The sequence below is a fragment of the Solenopsis invicta genome, chromosome 1 (genome assembly GCF_016802725.1).
Source record: "Solenopsis invicta isolate M01_SB chromosome 1, UNIL_Sinv_3.0, whole genome shotgun sequence".
In the NCBI taxonomy this organism is placed as follows: domain Eukaryota; kingdom Metazoa; phylum Arthropoda; class Insecta; order Hymenoptera; family Formicidae; genus Solenopsis; species Solenopsis invicta.
The window spans coordinates 18,929,084-18,950,479 of record NC_052664.1 but is presented as its reverse complement, the minus strand read 5'-3'; the positions used below and the strand labels follow the sequence as shown (position 1 = coordinate 18,950,479).

At 33.1% G+C, this 21,396-nt stretch overlaps 1 protein-coding gene across 3 annotated transcripts in view; it reads right to left on the bottom strand.

The window, feature by feature from the left end:
* Window positions 1-21,396, bottom strand: part of LOC105201231 (protein phosphatase Slingshot homolog 2) — a 138,730-nt gene that overhangs the window by 80,819 nt on the left and 36,515 nt on the right. The gene's annotated exons all lie outside the window — the stretch shown is intronic.

Here is a 21,396-nt window from a genome sequence, read left to right as displayed (position 1 = left end):
AATAGTGACATTACGTGTGACGACACTCTTGAAGATCTTGGGGTCTACGTTACGTCGAAGCCAGAATCGAGAGTACTTAATGCAGCGAGTACCAGCGGAAATCGAGAGGCCGGCTTCTTTATAGAGATCAATAAATAATCGGCCGTGCGTCTAAGCGCGTAGTGCGGCTTATCAGACGCGGGTCGTGTATAATATTATACTGCGTATACATACTCTTGGCATGTAAGCAACATAGAACATAATATCGTCGGATCCGGCATTATTGCATGTGCATCATTCATCGCGAAAACGATGACATAACCACGTTTCTGCGGTCAGAACGGTCGAACCGGAACCGACGCACCGTGATAATTTACCGATAATTTGATCCTGTTGTTCGACTTCAAAAGAACCGCGACGACGAGAGGAATAGTACGATTAAATCCATTTTTTTGTTCAAGTACAGAAATATCATCAAGAAACAATTGCGAATAAAAGAAATAATAAATGTTTGTAATAAAGATTGATAATATAAATTGTAGTGCCTTTCTTATTAAATTATATATAATTTAAATATTTCTATTTTTTGTAATCAAACATTTGAAAACAGAGAATTAATAAATCTCTCTCAATAAAAGTTAATAAATATTACGACGTTATTTATTAAAAACATTGTTGTAGCACAGAACATGTACACATTTTGACTAAAGGATTTATAATTACATTCTCAAACAAAAAGAAGGTAATTTAAAAATCTTTATAGTAGAGATATATAAATTATATTATATAAAATTACTCAACAAAATAGCATCTAGCAAGATTTAAAAAATAATGGCCCAATGAATTACGTAAAATGGAGAAGTAGAAAATGTCTCGATTATATTTCGAAATCATTACTACAATCATTTCTTTTGTCATTTATACAAGCTTCTTGCAATGTAATATTTACAACGTATAACAGAAAATTGTAGCAATGTGCTCATAAAATACTAAGTCCGGTTCGCATAAAGCGAAAAATGTATCCCAAAAAGAATAGAAATTATCGAGAGTGGCAAAAACATAGAAAATCCAGAAATATTCGATCGCAGTCCTATCACGGATACTGGATAATTAATCGAATATTCGCTCAATTACCGAATCGTAAGTAGTGCCTGATAATCTTTGCTGATAGCGATGTACTATTATCATCAGGAGAAAGCTGAATGAGATACTGAAATGAATCATTAAAGAATTCAGTGCAACGGTGGTCTCACCTATTTTTCATTTTTTCAATAACTTAAAATATTTAATTGAGGTATAATTTAAATTGAAAAAAGAAATTTTGAATTGTCTTTTTAAGTTTTTTTAAATTTCTACAAAAATTGATTACAACTATATCTCACTCAATTTTTCAGTTAGTTTTAATTTATAAATTGCAACAAGTACAATTTGTCAAATAACATGAAGCATTCGTGCGCGAAGTATCATAGACAGAATTAAAGATTTTTTAATTATACAACATACCTTTTATTTTGAGCAATCATCTTTATAAATTGAAATAAATAATTTTTATACAATTCTTCATCTCTTACATATTTTTAACTCTTTTTAAATTATATAAAAAATATCTATTCAAATGTAACTTTTTTAAATGTAACAAATTCAATTCCGATGTGATATTTATTTCAAGAACATTCTTAATACTAATTAAATAAAAACTCACAATTACATTTATCATCAAACACATATACAGGATGTTAATAAAATATATCATTTTGAACATGTATGGTTAATAAAGTCATAATAAATTATTTATAACAGTACGTAACAATTCCAGGAAATCAGATACTCGTAATATTACTTCCGGAATGCTCACTGATTACCCAGTAAAATCAGAGCAAGGAAATGTTTCTAAGAAACTATGCTCTCGATATATCACTTAGATAACATCACAACAGAAAAGATAACTTTCTGTTTTATGCTCGTTCCCGTATCTAGAACCTTGCTATTGCTAGAGGAAAATGAACTTTGGTAAATATTGGACAAAACCGATTTATGGGAAGAAAGCACGAGAAGTTTATTGAACTTCGATTAACAAAAGAATTGTATTTAAAAACTCTTTAAATGCATCAGAAATATATTGTACTTAAAAAAAAATAACTATTGAGCCTACCGAAGTGGAAAAATTTTTCGTTTTCTGATGCCTAGATTACAACGATCTCGTATCGTCGATCAGTATACATGACGATTCTCGATTGTGCGATTGTCATAGAGCCAGATCGTAACCGAGAACGCGCGTCTCGCAAATTGGACTGGCGCCGAACGTTTGATCTTTAAGGGAATAATACGGAGGGCAATGCAGATAAGGATGACCCGAGCTGCAAGCGCCGGCACCGTTAAAAGTCCATAAAATCCGCGCAAACGTGACCTGCAATCAAAATCTGTACGTACCATCTCGCGAACGAATACGAATGGACCCGGTCGCTGGTGACGTCATTCGATATAAAGTACGCTCATCGTGAACACGCATGCATCCCCCGCGTATGAGCGCATATACGGGGTGTGCGTCTAAGAAAGCTGATAATTTCCTTAAGGTTAAAAAAAGCATTAACCGGCACGGCTGGCAATTATTAGTTTTTACAGCAAACTAACAAGCTGTTAAATGAACTGGAAAAAGGATTACGTGCATGCACGTACGTCATTGTGAATGCGTCATGCTTGCGACATAAGTCGAATTGATTTTATAATCGCACGGAAAGAACAATTTTGTTGATACACAGATTTAAAAATAATTATGTTGAATCATTAAAAAAATTGCACCAGATGTTTGACTTGGTTGCTAGAATGTCAAAACTTTTTGCAGCAGCATCATGATGTTTGAACGTCTTGCGGAATAATTTTGATAGTCCAACATAAAATTATTTTCTGATCTGTATTTAGCTAAATTTTTAGGTACCAAAGCAAAATTGTTCTTTCCGTGCGCGAATTTCGATAGATTATCTTAAACTATACACGCATTTGTCAGCTTAATATTATAAAAATGTTACAAGTAATTTACATAAAATTAAGAATAATAATTTAAAGGCTGTCTACTTAAAAGAGTTAACATTTTTTGCAGAGAATCGGTCACGAGGTATTGCTTTTTGATTTAACAGGATCGCAAGAGATTGCAGAAGACGTGATTTCTGCGTTCTTGAGCTCTAAAAAAAAAAAAAAACCCAAGTACATCGCTGTATTCCGACTCTCGTTGTATTCGAGAGTGTGCGAAACGTGTAAAACAGTATACTTTCGTAACGATACACCCCGTAGAATTTCTCCGGGCAATACATTCAGCGAGGCGGTGATCCATCGTCGCAGCACGGCCCCGCGTGCAACCGAGATTGCATCTGCGATTGTCACTCCCGCGTATTCCTCCGCGCCGAAGAGGTCTTTCGGGCCGAATGCGATTCGCGACTGTAAGTCGGCAAAGTGTGTCGCGCACCGGTACCGCCCGTTACACACGCGAACACGGACTGCGAAAAAATCGCAAATGACGCAGAATGATATTTCCGCGCTGATTACACGACACACCTCCGAATTCGCGACGACCGTAACGAACGGCACGTGGTATTAATCTTTTTAGTTGAAATTTTTTCCGTTATGTTCAGAATTGTTAATATAGAAATAGAAGATTTGTATTCTGAACAAAGAGCGTCGGAACGATTGTTGTAGCAAAATAAAAATCTAGTAATATTTAAAAATTATAATCCAACAAGCTCAATTGAAATGAATCAAATATATAGCACGTATTGCTAATAAAGAGTCAAACACGAGATATTGGTGAGTACGTTAATGTATTTTTTATGAGAACGTTACGTATAGATGCTCCGAGATTTGAATCATTCTCAGTATAATAAAATATTTATCAGCGATATTGACCCTTATAAATGCTTATATTTTAATATTTACGTTTCAAAGGTATACGCACATTTATTGTCTCTGCGTATATAGATTTAATTTTTATTTTCTAAATCGTAAATAATAAAAAATTAAATTTAAAAAAAATTGCGCTTTACTCAAAAATTAAAATGAATCCGTTATATTTATAAAAAAAAGTTTTCTTATTAAACAATTTTGCGATTGAGAAAGAGTGCGCAATTGTTAGTGCACCATGTATATTCGAGTTTCAGTACACAAATGGCTGGAGTATGTGGGAGGAGGTGAAGGGGAGAGAAAAGAAGATTGCCCTATCTTGACCATCTTCGCATCGAAATCGCGTTACTCACGCGAACTTAAATTATGATCAACGGCACGGAAGAGGCTGTACGACACGGTTTGTCTGACCAAACCTGATGTAGGTCTGTAGACGCGACTGTGAAACGTCGATAGCGGATATTCCACACAAAACTATTTTAAGGAAATGTACTGCAGTTCATGAACGATAAAATTACTTGCACGCAATCTTTTTTTCGGACGATCCGTTAAGCCATTTCAATCAAGTATATTATATTAATTTAAATAGAAATAATTTTTGTTGAATATATTTTCACACATCGTTGCATAAAGTATCACAAATCAAAATAAATTCACCATTTTACAATAAACTTCAATTATTTTCATCTTTGCTAAATAATAATAAAAATTTTACTATAATTATTCTTTTTGCAATTTGCTCTAAAACATGTTTCAATTTGTTTGTGCCATAATTAAAATGCAGCATTGTTCTTTCTCAACATACATATTATAACAATAATTTTAACTTAAAAAAAAGTTTTAAAAATTGTAACAAAATATTAACATTTTACTTATGGAATAATGAATGGCAATCAGCAAAAAAAACATTGTTAAAAGTATTTTTTGAGTAATATGTTAAATAATTTTTCAACAAATTAGTTGATATAAAGATCGAAATAATAAGTGATGTTGTGATCTTCGATGGTTTATTGTGGTTATAAAACATGGATATGTTACTTTAGCTCCTTCAATAAATACAGAAACATAGACTTGTAAGACAAAGATGACGACAGAGAGCAGGAAAACATATCCAGGAGTATATCTGTATGCAAAAGAGAAAAGATGAAGTCATAAATACGAAGGAAAGTGGCGGCGAACATGACCCTGCTGTGTTGATTTCATGCTGCGCAAGATTGAACAGCAAAAAGTTAACAAAGAACCCTTCGATCGGACTTTTTTTCGAATTTATATTTCCCACTCGTGCAATATAAAACTGTGTTTCATTTCATTTGTCACTGCGACGCTTTCATCGATTTCCCTAAGATCGTCTGATTTCTTGTAAAAAGAAAAATTTCACGAGTAAGATGACTGAGAGAGAAGAAAATGTACATCTCAGAATTTGTCTATGAATAATAGAAATTACCTATACTCGTCTCGTTTCATGTTTTAATGTAAGACACCTTGTATAGCGTAAACTCTTCTCTCGCATCTTGCCTCCTTTTCTCCAATAATCCAGTTATATCCTTAGCTAACTGAGTTGATCCATTTTCAGTTTATTACCTTTTCACAAACGATTTTATCGCTATTCAGCTCTCATCATTTTCCAAGATGTTTACTCTTTATAAAAGAGATTTCCTTGGGAATTTCCGGATCTTCCAGGAATTTTATTCAAAATTCCAAGTAACATTAGAAAAATTTTTAATGTAACTTTGAAATAAAGTTATTTTATTATACCTTTTAATATTCCTTAATCATATAATTACAAAGAAGCCACTTGAATTTTGAATATTAAATTTGAGAAAGCAAACGAAATAATATAAACACATACAATTTAGAATAATGTATAAATTATTTTCTATTATCACTAACATTTTTTTTTTTAATCGCGAATCACACGAGAATATATGTATATACCATATTTATTGCTAATCAATTTTTCATTATCACGAAAAAAGTCAAAAAAAAAAAACCATTTTGTGTAAAATAGAAAAATGAAGACACAATTTAAATTTAAAAGTAAAATTTCAAAAATTTTCCTGAATATCAATAAAGTTCCATGAAAATTCATGGAGCTTTATTTTCAACTATAGAAAATCAATTCCCTAAAAATTTCAGGGGTCTCTTCGCTAGTAAACACTCTGATTTTGCATTATTCTATTTGCGTTATTCATTTTTATTTCATTTATCTTATTGTATCTTTGATTGTCTTTTGTTTCTGATTTGCGAAACCTGTTACGAGTTACGACACATTCCAACGCGTTTGCATTAATTGACTCTGGACTATACAAGAAATCATCTTTTATACTCCAACACGACTATATCTCGAACAACAGTCTTCCTTGCATCCCGATATTCTGGTCGTTAACGCATAGCAGACAGCATGTTACTAAAATTAGCGCACGTTCCACAAGTAGAGACGATTGCTCCAAAGGTAGCTATGTCTCGAAATATAGAAGGGAAAGAGAGAGAGAGAGAGAGAAGGTAATCTCTCCTTTCCTCAAATTAACCTTGGTGACTCAAAGCCTTCGTGGGCATTTTCAAGGGTGTCAACGTTCTTCCTTTGAAAATTGATGTGAAACGAAAATAGAAACACAGAGACGAACATATAACACAATCTGGATAATGGGACGAGGCGCTTTAATATCATAGAAACGTGTCATATTAAACGTTAGCTAAATAAACCATTGTTTCTTTGATATCTAAATATATTTGACACTGATTTATCTTACCCTTTCCTAGCTTCCATTTATTAATCGAGCAAAAAAATTGTCTTTTAAATTAAAATATCTCTAAACAAATCGCAGTGCAATTTTTAAATTTGTGCCTTTATAATATCAAGTGTTATTTAAAAGTGTAGTTAATTAAAATTAAAATTAGCTGAATGTAAAATCAAAGTTATAAAGTATGTTTAAAATTGAGCGATCACCGTTTAGAAACAGATGTCGGATATTTGTTAATTCTATCTGTGAATACGTCGATATAAAACAAAAATGTGACTAGTAACACAGTTCTGCAACGGACTTACTCCGTCATGGTTAATGACGTATGTCTTAATTAACCTCATTAGCTAGAAATTGCATGAAAGAAATGTTGCACCGGTAACGTTATTTTATTTCTTTTTTTTCGGCGTTTAAGCATGATTCAGCCACATCCATTCGCGCACAAACTCGAGGAGTTTCAAGATAGTCAATGATCTCCCAATAGTCACGTCGCGTCATCGTTTGCGTCATGAAAATGATTCAGATTATAAGAACAAAAAAAATCATAACGTTATTCATACTATCTGCGATCATTTTGCATGATTGTTCTACTACGTTTCACGTAATGCTACGTAAAATATTTTATATTATAAATGTACCTCACCTCATTTTAATCAGCAACGTATTACACAATATATAATTAAGATATAATAGATAATGTATACGCATCTTAAAGATGCATCATGTATTACAACTTGCGCTCATGTCTAGCTATAATTGCGAATTTATGATTCGTGCGTTTATATACGTTAATGTACTTTTTAGGTACACATTTTCAATTGTCTATACTTTTAAGACAATTAATTAATAATAACTAAACAAATCGACACTTTTTTCAAACAGCAGAGCTTCACACTTAGTTATTTCTTCACCACATAAATTTTATACAAGTTTAAAATTGATTCATCAAAAAATATTAACATGTTAATATTTAACAAAATGCTAATCTATTTTTTTCTAAAATGCTAATCTATTTTTTTCTAAAATGCTAATCTATTTTTCGTAGTTGCTTACAACTGTATGTATTTCTCTGAGAAATAAAATTTTTCAAAGATATTTTAAATCATTTTATAATTTACTTTGAATTACATATTAAATCAACTCTATTTTTTGCATAACCTTTCATTTTATTCTTTTCTCTTGTCAGTTCTCACACTTCTTAGAAATATATAATACAATAGTTGTAAATAACTATAAAGAAAAAAATTATCAATTTAGAATTAAAATTAATGAATATATTTATTGAAACTTCTACATTAAAAGAAAATGAAAAAAACAATAGAAATTTATGCATTACTAAGATGTATAAATAGTGTTCTAAATTTAATCTTCCAATCCAAGGTAATAAATAATGATATAATAAAATAATAATAATGCATAAAATAATAATACATATTCGTTGATATATTTTCAAAGTATAATATTAACGTGAAATAAGGCCTCGAATGACAATAAAGTTCTTCAACAGCCGGCGGACTGGCTCTGTCACGATTTCCTAATTAACCGACCTAAGCACGCGTACAAGATGACGCGCACGTTCGCATTAACAAAGTGTTCACCTGCGCACGACACAAAACGGGAAGAGGACTTGTCCCGGAATAAAATTGCAATGTCTAGGACAAATGATGATAACATCGCAACCGGTGTAACGGGGCAACAAGCGTTATCAAAAATCTTTCTAACAAGCCTTTGAATTATTTATATTATATTACTTTTTAAATATTCGTTATATTCGCGCATTATTTTTTAAATATTTTCTTTTACTATGGTTAAATATTAATGCACAATATAGTTTTCAAATTTATCAGATTATCATAAAACAATCATGTATTTAAAAATAATTATTTTATATTTAAATTTGCAATGTGAAAGTTGATCGTGTTATAATTTTGTGTAATTACGAGTGAATAAAAACATATAATTAAAAAATTATTTATTTTTGTATACTAAAATATATAAAAATTGCAGACAGACTGTAAATCATTACGCTATTCATATTCCTATGCGATAATTTTTACCACGAAAATATCTCTCTTTCAGAGTTAGACTTGAACAATTTGCTAACGTCTGTACTTTATTATATTATTATGTACATCAATTCTAAATATTTTAGTATTACAACTTTAAAATTAGTATACGTATAAGTACAGAACAATGGCACGTTTCGTCAGCGCGTTAATATCGCGTTACCAGAACGACGAGGAAACTTTTAAACCGCGTGATTTTTCACCGACGTCGTCAAGAAAGGGCGAGAATAGCACTTTCTGCGCATCTTTCACGGTGCCTGGCCACGGTTTAACGATAAATCGCGCGAATTACCTTGAACGCATCCGACGTGTTCTCTTTTCGCATGACGCACCTCGCTGACACGTGCGCAAGCGGGTAAACCGTGATGCATTTTCGCTGCATAGAAAATAGAAATCAATGTCGCGCATTTGAACAACAATAGCCTAGATTGGCAGTTCAATTTAGCTCAGAACCAAATTTCCAAATTTTCTTTATGTTTTACAATACGAAATAATTAATAAAATGTGATAACGAATTTAGCATTTAAAAAAAAACTACATTATTGCACAGAATAAATAAATATATTTGTACAATTTAGGGAAGGTATAGTGACGAAAATTTGTTAAAAATGATCTATGTAACTCCAGGCTATTAGGACTTTATAAGGACTTTTCGTAAATTTTTATTTACAAAAAAGAACTTCGTAACATATGATTTAAATAAACAAGCAATAATAATTGCTTTACACAATTATTTATTATAGCGACAAGCAGTATCAGAAACAAATTGGAAAATTGTTATATACTTTAATTTATATTGTTCAATTTTTATGCAGATCAATTTTTCATTATTTCATTATTTTAAGCAATATGTTATTAAATTTCTACCCCGACGTTCTACTTGTTCAAAATATTATTAAGCATTCACATGAATGTAAGGACTGCAATACGTAATATTATACAATTATAATGCAAATGCTTGGAATATGTCATAGTCCTAATAGTTTCGATTTACGTGTCACAGCAGAATTACGAATATAATCGAACGAGCTTCCTGTGGTTGCCCAGAGCGCGTCGTCGACCGGAAGACTACTTCCCAGTCCGTTCGACTGTGATCGACAACCCAAATTAATCAAAGTCTGGTCTCTGCACAGATGTCGATATTTGCACGTGAAATGCTCATAAAAGACCGCTATTGACAGCAAGCTTTTACAAAATTTGAACAGTTATCCTTTCGAAATGTAAAATTAATATTACATCAAATTAATAACAAACATTTAAAAGCACATCAAAAGGAGAATAAAATTTTTGTGTAAATAAAGTAATTAAATATCTATATATAACATTGTTATTGTTTAACTCTTTCTAACATTCTGTGGATTAACGATAACGCTCCTTTTATCTTTCTAAAAGTTAAAATTCTTGTTTACCGCTATATTTTATGACCGAGAGTCATTTATCTACCGCTTGTATTAGACACTGACTCATTGGGCGGTGTAATAAACTTGTAAGACGTACGGTACAATGCACTATAAATAATCACAGCTTTATATTTTTTACGTAATAATCAACAGCGCATTTTATGTGCTGCAGCGATGCGCCAATAGCCGACAATAGCCAATGCAGCTCTTGTGTGACATAGTAATACGTAAATGGCCAAGACGCATAAATCTTGCGATACGCAGTACCACACGGGTAATCAAGAAGGCGTTAACCCGTATACGTTGTTATGTAAATTAGGCTTTTATCATATAAAGCACATTTGGTGCGAATTTATTGCGCACATTAATTTACTCTTCCACTTAAACTCTTGTGAATCTTGCTCGCTTCTTACGTGTTTACGCAAGCAATGTGAAGTCGCCAAAATTGGTGCCGCGATCAAAGATAAGTCCAAGAGGAATATTAAAATAAAATTATAGAAGAAAATTAAAGTAAAATACGAGGAAGGAATATAAATGTCAGAATATTGAAAATCGTTATTAGAAATTGCATTTAAATTTCTATTTCGTGTTCTTCGTTAAGATTTTCAGTTAGATCCAGATGGACATAGCTAATTTATCCGTTTTTATCCATTTTATTTGATGCGTGGCTCTTTAACTAACCGCGTAGTAATCTTGTTCACAACATTACGTCTCAGCATTCCTCACGCATCTCGATGCCTTACACGTCTTTATTATGGAAATTTATGGGAAGATCTTGTTTGCTCGCAGACAGATTTGGAATCCGCGGAACAAACTTCGCAAAGCAGTAAAATTTCCAAAAATACCCATGAATGACTTCCATTTGCCGGAGATTTTTGAACAGCTCGTGAATCATACTTTCTTTTATGCGGGTTTCGTTGTGTTTTCAATAGTCACTTCGCGAGTCGTGCAGAACGGCGAACGTCTCGCGAAAATGTCTCTTTTAGCGGCGGTGCGAGTGTTTTTTTTTTCTCTTTTTCAGAGAAAGAATCATTCGTAATCACGAGAGCGGTATAATGAGGACCTCTCACGCTCACTCGCGATTCTCACAGTTGTTCCACCTTCTTAGCTGATTGTGAGACAATCGCGCACGCGGCCGCTTAACCGTCCGATCGTGGACGAAGCGGAACAACGCGAGGAAGCGAGGGAATTACGCGGCGATTACCATCGATGATTCCGCAAATTTATTGATCGAATCAGTTCTCGCGTTTTCTGACCGATTAGGATGTACATGTGCACAAAACGTCTTTATGGATTACGCAAATATGACACGTGATTTTTCACAGTGCGCCTATTTTCCGAGATACCGAGTCGTAAAGAGCTTGAATCATCTATCTTTCTTGCATCCCTTGCGTGACTCTATGCGTGTGATACATAAAATTCGTCACGTTGTCATCACACTCTTACATTTTCAGAATTTTTATAATTTGTAGTACATGCACACAGAAAGTTTGTTTTTTTCATGTAAGCAAATTTATGCCTGTTTAAGATTATCAAATTTTTCAAGAAAATTTTACACTTTTGCTTGTATATGAGATAATGATTGTTAATTTGATACTGAAAAAATAGTAGTAATAATAATCAAATTTAGATGATAATTACTAAACCTTGGTAAAATAGTTTCAATTAAATTCAATTCAATTATTCAGTTATTATAACCAAATGTTTAATAATATTTAGTAACCGTTTGGTAACCATTTAATAACCAATCGATTATTAACATAATTACTAAATGTTTGATTATATTAATCGAACATTTAATTAAAATTATTTCACCAAAACTAGATTATTATTATTAAACTTTCTTCGGTGTAATAATTTTTTTCCATAAAGCTTTTTCAATCTATAAATATAAAGTAGATTTTGATTTTGTAAATGGTATTTCAAAAAAATAATTCGTCAAAAACGTATGTCATTTCTAATAAAAACATATGTAATTTCTGTGTATTATCATATTTGTAAATCGTATATGTTATTGCTTTAAAATCTTATCATTTTACTGCAATACAATTTTAAGTTTATTCTTTTAATGTTTGAACAAATCTTGAACTGATTGCTTATTTTGATACAATATGTACCATCATTATTAATTTCGTACCGAGATGACATGTAAAAATCATCCGCGAGAGATGAATCAAGATTTCCATCAGTTCCACAAAACTCTTGGAGTAATCGATCGTACGAAATCAATTTCTCTGAAACTCGCAGAGTCATCGCGATACGCGTTAGGCATAAAACGGAATGGAGTAGCCGCGGTTAATTCGTAAAAGAAAAATCTGTACGCGCGTCTACTGTATAATGCGATGCTCTTCGCTAGAAATTCCGATAGACTTTCTTTCCCCGCGAATCCTCAATCTCATCGATTATCCTCGCTTCCTCTCTTGTCCTCGGAGAAAGTTGTCGTAAAGCACGTAATCGGCGGAATAAATCGTCTGCCGAGGATAAGAGTAAAAGCGCGCGTGCCGCGGACGCCGATGGGCAAATAATTTATTAAACTGTTCGATAAAATAAAGTGAAAATTGTTAAGCGGTCGACATTACTAGCAGCGTAGAGTGCAAAAAATTGATTGCTCTGATTTCATGTATTTTATATCAGTCTGTAGAGAAAATCGAGGCTGAATTAGTTCAAACAGCTTCGATTACATTCCTCATTTCTTCTTAATAAGAAAACAAATTAAGATTCTAAGTCAATAAAATATCAAGAAATTTTTAAAAACCGTTAGAATTTGATTTATTTTATTACATTTATTTTAAAAAAATAATTTTTAAGGCTATGCTTTTTCTTGAAAAATAATTTAGTAAATCAATGTAGTTTACTTATAAAAAATATGTGCTGCTTTAATATAAAGTAGCCCCAACTAAAAGTTTTTTTTTTCTAAGAATCGAAGATCGAATACTAAGAAAAAAAGTGGTTAACTTGATTAAATTTGCAACTTAACTAAATTTTTTTTTAGTTCAAGTATTTATGTATTTGACTTAAATACACGATCTTTAGTTTGAGCATTTATATATTTAACTTAACTACACATCTAAAATTAATTTAAACGCATAAAGACTTGAACTGAAGAAATTCAATCAAGCTAAAATTTTAGTAAAATTAACAGCTTTTCTTCTCAATAAAGAAAAGTAAAATACCATTGATTCAGGATAAACTTCACGATCGTATTATAATGTATTAACACAAACAAGGGCACTTGCAATATTTGCATATCTCAATAGCAGGCCACGATTCATTAGAATATATTGCGTAAAATGAAATAAATAAAACATTGAAAAACGGGTCATTGCGGCATGCCTACAGTATCTCGTGATAACAGAATCATAAAAGACCGATCGGTATCACACGTATATGAGTGTAAATTAATAATTTTCAACAGTTAGATAAAACATGGATAGATCGCGAGAAAACGGCATAAAGTTCCAAATACCTCCATTATTAAAAATAACCGGTTTCGCGCATATTCTTGCCGCGTCACGCGTTCACGTATCCTGCTTTCTTCGGTAACAAGGTTGAAAACGTGGACTTAATAGCGTCATTTTGGTTTAACTTTCTTTTAAGACGCCGATTGGCGCTAAAATGCTCGTTTTCGCTTGACCGATGCGTAATATTATCTGTGCTCAATGATGCAATCGCAAGCTTGCATGAAACGAGAAATCCGCAGATTTGTGTGTCAGTGAAATCATTCAGAATATACGTAAACTTGCATATTATTACAACATTTCAAATAATTAGTGAAGTCGCATCTAGATTAAGCAAACAGGCTATTCCATTCGCAAGTATCCACATCTTTTGCTTCCCGATTCGTATCTGGTTTAATGTAGTCAAAAACGTCATAAAATTCAATTTTATTTTTAAAGCCAAGTTGAATGTGCATTAAATTTAATGTATTTATAATTACAAAATATGTGCATGAAATTTACTATGACAACATTGAATTACTTTTGACAATAATGAATTTACATTAAATGTACATTAAATGTTATTAATGTACCTTGAAATGCTTCCGTCATATTACACTCTGCTGCTGATTTCTAACAATGTACAGTATAATACAATTGAATATCATTAATAAAGAATATATCATTTATTTATTTTTGAATCCATTTGCCTTGCGGCTTAGGCTTCCAATTATAGTCGTCTTTCTATTTACACTTGTTCCGTTTTACATTTTTACTTGTTCATATATCTAATAGAGAATATATCTCACATAATATGTAAAATATAATTTATTAATATGTGGAGTTTCACATGTAAACTGTTTACTTTGATTATAATACATATAATATTGTCTATTCCGCTAATTAATGATTTGAACTTGAATAATAAGATTGGATTAAACTGTTAGCATTATTAAAATAAAAAAATTAAAATAATTTATAAAAATTTCGCAGACGTGTCAATTTTCATAACTTGCCGTCAATCACGAGGAAAAGTTATTTTAGAGGATAAAATTTATTTTGTGCAGTTACGTAGAAAAAAAAGTTAAAAATAACACAAGAACATCTAATATCTAAGTGTACAAGTTTTGCCTGGGTAACCACTAGAGAAGCACGCGAGAGAAGACAAGCGAAACACTCCAGATGGACGGGCCGAGTGACAAAGAGCTGAGCGCGTCGTCTTCCCAGGAACACGTGCTTCAAAGAGAATCGCGAGTTTTATCTCTAAGAAGCCCAGCTGAACCGAACCGGTTTCACGTTAATCGCCATTTCGCTTGAAACTCGTCCAAAGGAAGATTGACGAACAACAAACGCTCCCTCGCTCTTTCCGATGCGGCAATTCGGGGGCCTCCTAATTCCGTAAATACGAACGTTCGAAAGTAAAGGTGACGTGCGCGTTTTTTAATATCCTTTTTCACATCCTTCATTTTTATTTTCATTGTTCGCACGCGACGGAGTGACTTGTCGCCTACACGACAATCACGCGGGTACGTGAACAATTTTGCTGCATTATTATGCAAAATGAAAACATCGTGTCGACACGTGCTACCTCCACGTGTACATTACCAACACACTGTGAGTGAGTGGCATTTCTCATCATGCGCAAGGCTGACATGTATCGTACATATTTAAACGTGCGTTCGCAATTACGCAAGTATCCCGAAGCACGTTTCGTTTTGAAACGTACGTAATTTATACTTTTGAAATGTATGTAATTTATTCTTTTGCGTTTCTCAAAACTACTTTTTTTTGGTAATAAACTTACGAAATGTCATTAAAGTAAATTAATGGTAGAATGACGAATATATACAATAGGTCATGTACGACGCGAGAGAAAAAGAAACTTATGCTTTTCTCAAACTTCACATTTAATCTACTTTTACACAATGGTATATATAACCTAGATTAAAAGTGGTAATGAGATTCGTAGTGTTTCGTGAGACTCTTCAATATTAACAAATGTAACGTTACATATTATATGTAATCGCGATTCAATTAGCATTTTTTCCGTTTTCTACTCAGAATCTTTCAGTTTTTAAAAGATTGGGATAGACTGAGACAAATCAGATCATTACAAATTTTGAGACAGTTGTCATTAGTTATTTTATTTCATACGCTCTATTTTATCGCGCTAATTACTCGCGCTCTCTTTTCAGCGGAAACAATAGACAGTAATTCTGTGTTGCGTGTGATTCAGTGTCAGTCGATGATACAAGTTCAGAAATCGTGAGTGAGCAAAGAGATGTTGTCTCTCGTATAAAATCGCGATCCCAATTTTGTGAGTTTGTAACGAAAAGGCTTAAGGTATTATTTAAAAAGTTTGTTCATGTATTTTTATTTCACTTCTTTTAAACTGGTGATCGCCCTCAATCGATTTTGTTCGTCGTTGCAATGGAAAATACCATGTTTATGTATCATTTGATCGTACAAAAGCCGAAGATGTAAAAATGAAAAATTTATTATAAAACTTAATAACAAAATTCAATTTTTTTTATTATTCTTTAACTCGTGAAGAAAAATTCTACCTCATACGAAAAAATAAACAAGTCGTAAATGTTAAGAAACCTCTTTAGACTTTCATTGTTTCAACAGTCGTTTGATTTATTCGCCGATTATATACGCTTGTAACGCGCCCAAAATAGTACGAAAGATGATAAATACAAAAAAATATAGTTTTCGTTAGACAACGGAAATAGTGACAATCATAACTGCTTTATTGCTGTAAAAAAAATTTCTAAAATAAGGACTTACTAAAAACATCATGCAGACGATGAGAACCTAACCAGCAGTACTTCTTTCTGTCTCTCACAAGTGAGTTTGACGTATTGCGCAATTTAATGCTAATTAATGACTAATTACGTTCTGTAATTGCGAGTTTAGTGTCCGAATGCGTTCACAGGAAATGGCATTATAGAAGAAGAGACTTAAGATACGATTAACACTGTGTGTCGGCATTAAAAGAAAAAAAAAATTCCGTGAGAGATGAAAGGAAACCGGAGATGAAAGTAATTACGATAAGTAATTATCGAAAGATAAATTGAGTTCGAAAAATCCAATTATATCGTACCAAGATAATTGAATATCAGTTCCCCTCGGAAATATAAATCGTTTTCTTAAATTTTTAGAAAGATATTTATTCAATATTTTTAAGAACACCTAGCTTTCGATCAATACTCAACATTTATGAACGGATATCTTTGATTAATAAATTCATAACATTCTAATCGAAGAATTTATAATTTTTTACGTTTAAATTATTTTTTAGTTATATTTGAAAGCATAAAAAATATAGAGATACAGAATGTCGTTTTCGAAACTGTATTTTTCAATACAATTTTACTTTTACAATTTCGCAGAAATAGATAATCTGCAATGTGCAACAACAGTTGCGCATTAATATCAAATTAGGATTCCACAACGTTTTCAAAGGCTTTCAAAGAAATCGGAAATTATACGCGATTAGATACGCAGTCGCTCGGCGTTCCAACGTTATTTGCACCTTGCAAACATTATCCCCAGTTTTATCCATCGGTCCAACATGGCTACATATTGTCTCCAGCGTCTCCAGTGTTGAGAGCTGTTACGCAACCGTCAGATGACAAGGTACGTTCTAAGCAGATGACGCGATGAAGCGGTGATTCCACTAAAAGCGCGATGAGTTATGCACAAGTCGCAGGCAAAGAGTAGTTTCGCTGTTGTAGGTGAACAACGTGTCGTTGTTTCCGACCAACTCGCGCGTGTTAAACATTTCTGAGCAAAGATGCCGATAGCTGTTCTACATTAACTCTATCTCGCGAGGCAAAAAGAAGTTCGCTCGTGTTACTATAAGTATGCATCAATTACCTTTGTACATACGTATTTGAGCACGTTTCCTCGATATCAATTTTCATTTGACGCACTTTGCGTATGGAAATTCTGCAGACAATTTTCGCATGTATAAATGCATGAAGACATCTCAGATTTATGAGAATTGCTTCAAGAACAAAATTTTCAATTTAAAATCCATTTCTTGAAAGAGACAAAAATTATCATTTATCATGATTCTGCAATTTCCAATGCTATGTATTTTGACACGTGAATCTCGAATAAAATTCTACTCAAATAAAAACGATGTAGAATTGATCGAAAAGCAAAGCTTTTATTATTTTTGAAAATCGATAAGAAAAAATTATCAAAGAAATTTTTAAAGCAAAAATTTTTAAAAACTTTCAAAATCGTTACAAAATAAACATCTGTCGCAGAAATTGAAAAACACATCTAGCTTTTACATTGAAGTTCGAAAGAGTTTTCTGAGGATATCGATGGTTATTTTACAAGATACGCGTCGATATCGCTTCATAAGATATATATTAAAAATGTGTGCAAATATTTAACGATAAACTTCAACTATATCTGCGTCGTCCTTGATCTACTATCTGGCATAAAGATTAGAAACGCAATCTTCCTCGTCAATTACATCGTGACCGGCTACATATATCGACTTCCGTGTTGTGAGCCTCGTTTCTAAGCAACCCCGCATTGCTGTACATTTCTGTGGAAACGATAATCGAACGCGACAATGAAACGCGCAGCGAAAAGTCATTGACCTTAAACAAGATTCTTACAGCAAGAGAAGAGACGATTATTACGTCGTATAAATCTTTCGAAAGAGGAAAAAGTTATGAATCAAACAAGTTTTTAACAACCTTGCTATAAGCTAACTTGCCGGAGAAAAATAGCTTGCCAATATTATGAGCAAAACGAGATCACGTGTCGGTCTTAGAGGAAGAAAAGTTCCATCAATGCTGTGCATTGAAGCGAAAGTCTTTACGAGCCGATATGACCGAGCGGCAATGAAAACAGATTTTACGAGACGAAACCTATCCGTCCGCCAGACAAAAGTTGCATCTACATAAACGAATCGAGTCATTGTGTGTACCCGTCCAGAAAATTGATGGAAAGTAGCCTCGAGCCGGGATGGGCATTGGGCTTCGATGCTGACTCAATTTGTTGAGCAATTCGAAAGCAAAAAGCAGTAACGATTTCGAGAAGTCAGTAGATAGCAAAAGTGGATTATGCTAATCCGCGATTAATATCTGCAAGATTAACATGAGTAATCACTTTGAGATAATTACTGCGCGGCTTTCAAAAGCGATTAATTATTGTACAATCGATTAAATTGCCATCTCCTCCTCCTTTTTGTACTCTCTCTCTCTATCCGTCTTTATCTATCTTTTTTATCTAAAAAAAAATCATTTAATGTTGGTGCGAAAAAATTCCATTTGTTTATGAAATAATAGAAGATTGTGAGAAATTTCTTTTTTAGATTGTGGATTAAAAATGTCGACGCAAAATTGTGAAATGATTGATTCGCGGTGATTACATCGCATTTATTGCATTGTTGTACAAAAATCTATATTCAAGATATTTTAATAAAAATTAAAGATAAAACAATATGCCGCAAAAATCGATTAATAAACTAACGCTGAATTTAGAAACATATATATATATATATATATATATATATATATATGGCTGTTCTACTTAAAGCAACTTGCCAAATGACTTTCAGCGTAAATCTTCTATTACCGCCATATTTGATTACCGATTGATTACATCAATCTATGACAATCGAATCTAATCTCATCTAATGACTGTAATTTTCTCAGGCTCAAATACGCCAGAACGATTATCAATTTTTACGAGACGATTTTTAAGTGATCGGCGTAACAGAAATGCAACATAACAATAAAATTCTTTGACTGATGATGCACTATGAGTTAATTATCATCCATTGGAAATTCATGTTTCAACTCGCATAAAAACTTTTATATTCGTGTGCATCTCCTTTATATCCTTTTGTTAACTTACGAGAACGGATAAAAAGGAAAAAAATTATCAAAATTGCTTTTAATAATAATTGCGCGTCGATTATCAATTTTACTACTTCCACGCAATAAAGAAAGCTGTCGGGATTAAAGAATTTTTAGGTGCACTTCAATGGCAAAATGTTGATAGTCTTTCATCCGGCAAAATTGCAATGTATATGAAAGAACGTATCCAAAGAAGATAATTATTTAAGAAAGCTACAGACAAGAAACGTTATAGACGAAAAATTGTTGCGCTAAGAAGTTCGTATGATTGAAAGAATCTGTTAGAAGCAAACGTTAATCTTACTTTAAATGCGTCGTGTCGCGTTAACTTACTTCTGCAATAATTTTATTGCAGAACGGAACGCTTCTCCGTAGACGGTGTAAGGAAAATTAATCGTCATTTTCGCAAGTAGCAGTACTTTTTGCAGCTATTAGAAGAGAACGCACTAGCGCGAGTCAGTCTGGCCGAGACTGCATGCGCCAACTTTTTCATAATCGCATCAAGTGCTACGCATATCAATGGAATTAATCCACTGGCTTAATGGGCGTTTCACTGAGAAATTACATAATGGGAAGTTAACGATCTTAAGATGCTCGCGTGGACATCGTGAGCTTCCTCGGCTATAAATATCAGGTTTAGAGTGACCACGAACGGTCGTCTCGCGGGCAACACTTTAATATTCGCAACGGCCACGCAAGTATTGATTTACGATCGGCGGCATGAGCGAGGGTATCGTCCGCGCGTGGAGAACAAGATAACAGAGCGACTGTTCGATTCGACGATTACTCGGCAATAATCGTCGCTACGATATAAATCGTGGCGACGAGGAACCCGTTAGAGCAGCGCCGATATAGAATGTTACAGAAGACAGCTGCGGCAATACGGGAGCTAAGCTAAGCTACCTTTTTCTAACGGTTATTGATAGAGATACCACATGTCCGATCGCAAATTTATAATCACCGCTACTGATTAGAGTAAGACTATATATCCCGATAGTCTTGCGTGCTCGTCTCGAGATACATCGTGTAACAATACTCGTGACTCGTCCGTTTAACGAAGCAACATGAATATAGGCAAGCGAGAGAGCTGACGTTGTTCTATATTAGACTATCGATTAGCCTATTAAGACCACTTTAGGCGGTCTATAATCCGCTTCAGATTTCAGAATAGAATTTTATTTACAATTTTATATGCCGTGTATTCTAGTGTCACACTATATTCTAACATGCTATTTTATAGTATACTATAACCTCTCAAATACTTTTATTGTATGACACATGAGACTTATATAAATAAAATCTATGAAACCTTAAATTCTAACTCCGAGGAAGAGAATTCTAACACAAATTATAGATAAGCTAAAGATGATTTCAAAACGATGTATTATAGAAACGCAATTGCATATTTGTACGTCCTGTTCTATATCTGTTCATTAAACAACGCGTGAGAAATCAAAATTAATTTATTAAAACAATAATACGGTCTTTGTTATTTAATACGAGCAAAATATGGCAACATCGAAGAGCAAATTAATAAACCAAGGTAGTGAATGATGCCTTTGTCAAAAATATTTTATATGCATGGTGATTATTTTCTCTTCAACGCAGATATTATTAAATAAACTCCTCTGCATTCGAATAAGCAACATTCGTACCACGCATAGTACTGTAATGAACGTCTCTGAGCATATTTATAGGCTGTATATAGAAGCCAACTTTTCCCATGGTGATCTTTCTTGACAAATAATCAGGGTTCCCTTTCACACCTCGCTCGTACAAAAGCGCGCAGCTGATATTCCGAGTCAGCTGATGCTGACAAAGAAGCGCTGCTTTTAAGAAACACATGGCGCCCACTAACACACGCGGCGCGTTGGTATTCGGCTACATATGTTTTCGATTACAAGAACTTTTAATTTTTGCTCATTAATAGCTTACTTGTGTTACGACAATTATTTACACCTCGATGCAACTAGCTATTCTAACATTAAAAT